This window comes from Ceratina calcarata, unplaced genomic scaffold (genome assembly GCF_001652005.2).
Source record: "Ceratina calcarata isolate Rehan_Ccalc_2016 unplaced genomic scaffold, ASM165200v1 scaffold117.2, whole genome shotgun sequence".
Taxonomy (NCBI): domain Eukaryota; kingdom Metazoa; phylum Arthropoda; class Insecta; order Hymenoptera; family Apidae; genus Ceratina; species Ceratina calcarata.
This window is the reverse complement of record NW_017132657.1, coordinates 609,302-617,161: the sequence shown is the minus strand read 5'-3', so window position 1 is coordinate 617,161 and position 7,860 is coordinate 609,302. Positions and strand designations below refer to the sequence as shown.

The window sequence follows — 7,860 nt, the reverse complement described above, 5'->3', positions numbered from 1 at the left end:
TTAATTTGCCTCGTATGAATTCAATTAACTTTTTCTACGAGCACATTCTCTTAGCGAAAACCGGCGTCGCTTTCCGGATAAACGTCCGTCTCTAGCATAGTATTTCATTAATGCTAAATGCCAAACGAGCAGAATACGCTCGCCGATGTTTTGAGAGAGAACGTGAAACTAAGTCGGCGTTGACCGCGAACGAATGCCGCGTTCATTAGTCCGTTTTGACAGTCTCTGTCCAAGCAAACAGAAAAATAATATAACGTACGGTGGGTACAGAGAATGATGAAGAAACAGGAGTATGGTTGACAATTATTTTTAATAGCATGGATACTTTTATTCTAAGTTATTTCAAGATATAACGTTATATGTATATACATGTACAGAATTTTGCAAAATGGGAAAGATTAATTGTAAACGCTCAGATAGAATCCGATTTGGTATCACAATCATATCTAAACTGAATAAAACTAAATCAAAATAGAAACGAAATTGATTAATAAATTTGATAAGGAATATGAAATATAATATATATTATTATATATCGTATTGTGTGATGTATATAAGTAAAATACATAAGTTAAAAAAGGTATAGTGCAAAGTGTATCATAAAGTACGTTGTAAAGTACATCAATAGACGCGTAACATCAATAGCAGCAGTAATTCTTCCCTTAAATACCCTTAAAGAGGGAATTGAGCCAGAGTTTTCGCATCGCGCGTGGTATCGATTTCACGGAGGCATCCTCACTGAAAGTAGCGGCCATAACCATAAAAATTGTAGTCCCAGGAAAAGCTAGAGCCCAGCCATCGACAATGCCATTAACGCTTTTTTATAAAGTGCCGGGCTTCCAGCCGGGCTTCGTGGTCGACTTGAAAACAAATTTTCAGATTAACAGGAGAGGTAGGGTAGGATAGGGTAGGGTAGCTACGTTCCGGGAGATCGTCATTGATCGCGTCATCACCACGGTCTGGTGGGCGTTTTATGGCAACTAAGCGCGCTCGCCCTATCTAAGGCGCGTGCAAGAAAAGGGAAAGAAATGTACCTGGTTCTTGGCGTACATTAATGCAACCTTCCGTACAACGTGGTTTACACCGTGTGTAGGTGTAGGAACGGGTCAATTAAAGTAGCGGTGGGATTTAATTAATTCGTTCGCTTAGACTGGCACACGAAATATGAATCCAGAGAGAAAGAGAGTCTATTTTAAGAAATTTAGCATGAAACACGAGATGCTGATAGATGACTCGCACGTATCAAAATATTTGAGACATAAATCTGATGGACAGATTTAAATGAATAAAATAGAATAATTCGATGCCTTGTTTCAACAATTTGAAAAATATGTAATACGTGCGTGGGGTGAGACAGTAATGGGCGGATGGTATGGCTCGTGCAAAAATGAACAAAAGAAGGGGTGATACTTTTACGCTCGGGGCTTCAGTTTCGAGGAGACCGAGCTCAAAATTTTTATCGACTACACGTGTATTTAACTATTTCCAATCTTACATGTCTAGAATATGCTATCTCGTATACACAGTTGAATCAATATTTTCATTTTCTATTATTTGGATGAGTAAACTTTTCTCTGAAATTGATTGCATATTTCTAAAATACATTTCAATCACGTGCGAGGTGATTTCACGCCGGTTGTGATTTAAAATTATTTTTGCCAGACGAACGATCTCATTGAAGCTATTGTTTCTACTATATCAATTAGCAACAGTGCCGAGCTCGAAGCTTTATGCTTGAACTCGTCACTTTCACTCGATTTGATTATTATAAACGAACGGGTTGAAACAACGGAGGGAACTTTTAATTTGTCGATCGCGCACGATGTGATCGACTCCTTTTTAATTTGTTTTTCAAAGGTAATGAGATATCGCCGCCTTCGAAGCGTTCACGCTTGCTTGCAATCCTCGATTGATTCATTTTTCAATCACCGCGACATTGCATATTCTGCCACTATTAACACGGCTTTTTCTATCGCCACCGGACGCACTGCATTACGTTTGGGAAATTACATTCAGTGATGAAATACTTGACGCGCGACCACCTAGTTAATTACGATAGGTTTTATTAATTAATAACCGTACGGAGATGTTAATCGCGACTACTAATTTCCACGGTTCGTTATGAATTTAATCGAGATTGATGGGAACGTCGCTTCCATTGACGCTGGGTCATAGTGATTTATCGCTGTCGCGTGAATATTAACGACTAGCAATTTCAGCATTTTGCATAATAAACATGTAACGTTTAAAGATAAACGATTCCCAATATCTACGTGCAATTATCGATTTCATATTTTAATACAAGTTTCGTGGAGTTATTTTCGAAATAGTTATATCCACTGATTAATTATTATTGACGTAATAACGGTTCTTAATTAAACGAAATGTTGACTTCTCACCAGTTGGCTCACTTAAATAGATTAATTTAATAATTATTCCGATAATCGCATATTTCCCTGTTTGCATAAAATGCATTGTTAATTATTCTGTACTGAATCGAAATCATGTCAAATATCAGCAGTTGCGTGTAAATATACTTGAGGATTAATTACAAAAACTGGAAGAGGGATGAAGGGAGGTAGGTAGCGTAGAATGACATAAAATGAAGAAAAAGTCAAAAGAGGCGGAGGAGTTGGCGGCGAAAAGGCACGGTTTAACAAGTGCCATAATTGCGCATGTCCACCTCCGAGTGACCTGACGTCAGATTGCACAATTCCACGCGAACACCGGCAGACGTATTCAATAACCTGATGTGCTTGCATTCATCGTTTCGCAAGTGCCATTTAGGCTGTCGCATCTTGCTGTAAATATTGGCTACTGTCACGGAACTGTACATAGAACGCGAACGCAACACGTTGGAATTATTTCGTAACGCTTTACTTCAATCCATACCCTCTGACGATGTAAAACTCTAGAGACCCTTCAGCAGTGTAAGTCGTCGACGGGCATAAGAATGAAACGAACAAAGATTATTTCACCTCGTTTTAATGATACTAATTGATTAATTTCTAATTCATGTTACATTACGACACGATAGACGTGTTTTGTCTCAGCTTTACAAATCCGATAGGTAAAAATAAATTTCACCTTAAACAAGAATTTTTAAACTACCTTGTAAAAGCAGTTTGTTATAAGATCTACTAAAATAACAAGGAAGAGATGCTGATAAGAAAAATTAAGGACTTAGAATGAGGGACGGTGTAAAGTTCAAGTGGACCGTTTTAGAAATTTTAAAGAGTCCTTGACGCGAGACTAGAAACTTTATATGCTGAAAAAATAATTTCTCTTTAGATCCTCATAGTTTTAGTGAGAATCTTAAACATATTTCCCTTTGTCTATTGTTTATAAATTAATTGCATTTTTTATTCATTTTTTCTTAAGTCTGTTCATTATTTGGAATTTTAAAAATGTTAATTTCTTTATCCGTGCGTATTTTCAATTCATTTTCACATTTTCTAGTTTAACTTAATTTAACAATTTTGTTTATCTTCATTTGTGATAAACGAAGGAACGTACTGACTCATACGCACGTACGTCGGCCTTTCATAAAGTACGGAATTTAATCTAAATCGCGAAAGCGTATCAGACGTTTTTCGGTGCTCGTAAATTTAAATCAGCCGCGTGTCTGACATATGAGAGGCATATTCTACTGCGTGCGGCGGACGCGTTTATTTTCGTCAGCTCACGTTACATTGCCGCGTCGTCGCACACAACACGATAGTTTAATCTAGAAAATGCGAAATTAAGACCGGCACGATGAAACGAGTATATATACACATGCCAGTATGAAAAACTGTCCTCGCCCCTCTTTTCTGTCCTCTTCTTTACGTCTATACTAAAGAATAATTATTCAGGTATGCCATTCGTCATTTTTATCCCTACGTTTAACTACTTCTAGACGAATAAATACAGGTCTTTCCACCGTAATACGATTCACAATGAAACGTATAATTTATTAATTATTAAACACTAGAAGTATGAAACTTTCTCTAACTATAGTCGTGTTACTTTCTGGAAAAATACGTCAATCGGTTTAGAGGCACGATTTGCGTTCGACGAATATATCCGTCAATCCTTCTGGAATAGCTAAAAAGAAATAATGAAACCAGTTTATGATGTATTGATATCGACGATTTCAACGTAAATTAATTATTGTGACACATACAATAAATTTGAATTTATTTTAAAATACCAGCTCTACTGTAGTAAACGAAACATTATACAGGATTATATGAAATATGTCATATATGTTGTACGGCCGAGCTGACCAAGGCGTGGCTCGAATTTTTAACCGCGGTTTCCAGGCGCTCTGATTCCATTCCATTATACCTGGTACGTGTTAATTGTGCCGGCGATTTCGTCGCCCGAAATAGAAACCGCGGTCACGATTTTCGCTGCTAGTCTCATCGGGATCAAGGCTGCCTGCGTTTTTGATGGTACGCGGGGGCGGAATCGCGGAATTAGAGCCGAATTACGTGTTGATGAAATTGAACCAGTAATGAACGAAGCTTTTATTAATTTATTAGTTGTATTTTGGGTCGCATTGACTTTTCGAAAACGGTTCGAGGATGAAAAAATATATATAATCCGCAGTACAATAAATATAATCTTGTCTAAGATTAAAGTACGTTGACCACTTAATACCGTTGCAGTCGCAACAGGCAAATGAAAGTTTCACGGTAATGATTTATACCTACAGTTCCGTGGAAATGTTGGTATATTTATCGTTTTATTTTGACCTTTATTCATTTTGTGCCCAAAGGGGTTATTAATATCGTCAGTGTCAGGGAGCTCAGGTTGCATTCAATCTCACTGCACACTCAACGAACATTTAGATGCAGTCTGCAATGCAAATGCAGAAAATGAAACGAGAGCTTGAAAGAAAATCTCCATCTGCTATTTTATGAGAAGCTGAAGCTTAGATTTGAATTGTCGCGTCCCAACAGCTTGCTATAAATAGATATTTTTTTCCACCAATTATCGTCTCCGTAGTAAATCAGTAATAATCTGAGAAGGTAGACTCGATGAGAAAAACAGGTACGTCACTGCAAAATATTTATCGCTGAGAGCAATTCGGGAACTTTTCTATTAGCAAACTAGGAACGAGAAGTTAAAAAAGAAGCAAATAAGAAATGAGGCCAGAGGGAAACTTTTTCGTTGTCCTGATATCCTTGAATATTTTTCGTGTCCCCCTCGTTGTTCCTTTTGTTTCTCGTCGCGGGCAAACTTGTTCCTCGAATTTTTTACCTACCTTCTTCTCCTTGGGAGTTATTGAGATAATGAGTAATAGCCGCGATGAAACTCCCACGGCGCGGTCTAACGGCGGTGCGGCGGCGTAGTCAGGAAATATCATCGAAAGTTTACGAAAGCCCACTCACGGTTATACAGCTGGGCCGCAGTATTGCGGAGATCATTGTTACTTCAGACCGAATAGTGTGCGTCGGTTGAATCTTAAATCATCGTTTAACCTGGTAACCTTTACCGAGGATAATAGAACGATACGCAGGTCGTGTTATCAGAAGGGATCTGCGATTGAAACGAGAATTATTATCGAAGAACGCGAATACAGGCAAATTTATCTGCGATTCGAAATAAGTATTTACTTCGAGCATGCCAATCTCACATCCAATCTTCGCGTTTCCTATTGGCATTATTTGTTATTACATTTGGAAATACTTTTATGTTTCAGATTCTTCCGATTATTTAAAAGTGTCATTTTATAAAATAAGTCGACTAAATTGGATATTAATAGAAATTAATTAAACTTGAAAAAAATGGCGAATCAAACAAGCGTACAATCTGGAATGTACGGGTCGAGCTTCTTGCTAATGAAGACGTAACAAAATTCTTCGTGAGATGCGTGAAATAAACGCGGTAACTGTTGCGAACGAGTTTGGAAGGAAGAGAAGACAGAGGAGTTACACAAAAGGTGAAGGGAATCAAGTCAGGTATTTCCAACATTCATCGCAAGATGCTCGGTTAATTCTCGGTCAGAGACTAAGGGAGATTTCTTGATTCTGTCCTTTTTTATATATTATTTACAGCCAGAATCCTCGCCTAGTTAATTCTCGCTGTGATACAACACCCTCTTTTACGGGCGTCTCTGCTAGTCGCTGGATTTCTTGGGAATTGAAACTAATTTGGGCATGTCCTGCAACGTGGTCCCGGAGATGTTTCAAGATTACCGAGGGACTCGGTAGACTTGATAAAGCAAAAATGAGTCCTCTTGAATGCCGTCGGATAATTGCAGGCAACGTGACGTTTTGCAAACTTATTGTGCAGAGCTAATCATTAGCAACCTTCGAAATTATTATAATTTTATCAAATATAAATATAATAAACACGTGTATTCTAATAAAAATAATTATTTAATATTGCAATTTTAATAGACTCAAATGTAGTATTCTTATAAAAAATCAAGAAACCTATACATCTATTTAAAGACTGTAAAACAAAAATTTTTTTTCTGTTAAAAGAGGACAAATTCTCCTTAAGCAGAAAACGTACTTTATTTTCTTAGAAGACCTTCCATTCAACAGAATCAACTTTCCAAGTTCATGGGGGGGAAACGTTTGTCACGTAGGTATGCGTCTCACGGTCTATTTGGTGAACAATAATTCGGTACACATTCAGGTGTTACGTGTGAGTGTGTGCGTGTACAAGGCGATACGTGTGCGGCTTGAAACGCGTAGGCGTTCTAACACCCTGCGGTGCGGTGATGCGTTATCGCCGCGTCTCCTGTTTTCCTTCGAATCTCATCCTCCTCGGGGTAGATACGAGCTTTCATGGGCTTTTTGCATAATGCGAGGCCGCCGAAAAAAATCTATAAATGTCCTCACAGGCCCTCGCCCGAACTTCTGACCTTCCCCGCAAATATTATTTGAATGATTTCGAATAAATATTAATGTTAGACCTTTCAGCGTTTATCGGAACAATTTTTATATTTTTCGAGTATAAATAATGAAATAATACATAATTCCGAACTTTCCCATGATACATTTTCGCCAGACATGGTATTTTAAATAATGCACTCGACATTTTGCACGTGTGTTAAAAATGAATTATCATCAACGCTTGGCTCCGCAGTGCTCGGTGCGAAATAGCCAGATTCAATTGAACAAATGTTTGACGAACTCACGCGACACGGATGCGGTCGTCCCGATAATTGAGCAGCTCGATATTCACCGGGGGCTGCATTTTAATGGCAAAGTTCGACCGCGTGCGCATTTCCGAACCCTGGGTGCTCCTTTCGCACGGAGACGGAATTTGAACGTAACCGTGATTCACTGGAATGGAATTGCTCCGAATAAACCGAGTGAATTAGAGAAAGCCGCCTATGCTAGTCCTCTCGTTGCTTTGAAATTAGCGTTTAAAGATTAGACCTATCTGCCTGAGCCGTATAATTGCTCAAACATTTAGTAGCAGTAACATTTAATAGCTTTACGCGAGGAACGTTTAATAGATATTGGAAATTAAATTGCTAATTATACTTAAAGTATAATGAATTAATGAAGTGAATTACTTAATGAGAGAGCGTTTATACCTTAACTAGGATAGATTACGTGATTTTTCGATACCTGGCAAAATATCGGAATACGAGAATACAATTTTCGTCCTTATAATAGTAAATCTTTGAAAAAAGGAAAATTTAACCTGGCGTGCTAAATATAAAAAATTGTATGAATTTAAATTATAAACCAATTCACGTCACATTCGATACTCGTTAAAAAATTTCCTTATATAAGTTCCAATTTAGTTATTAATATCGTATCATGATTTTAAAATGCTTAATAGGCAATTTGTTGCCACGAACATTCGCGGCGAGTGTTTGTCACGTAGATATAGTTAGAAAGAAATTTT

At 37.7% G+C, this 7,860-nt stretch overlaps 1 long non-coding RNA gene across 1 annotated transcript; it reads left to right on the top strand.

Moving 5' to 3' along the window:
- Positions 1–3,439: 3,439 nt before the first annotated feature.
- LOC113464262 (uncharacterized) lies at positions 3,440–6,339 on the top strand. Its single transcript, XR_003389112.1, has 3 exons — positions 3,440–5,595; positions 5,690–5,948; positions 6,045–6,339. It is a non-coding gene; the product is annotated as an uncharacterized LOC113464262 (long non-coding RNA).
- The last annotated feature ends 1,521 nt before the right edge of the window (positions 6,340–7,860 follow it).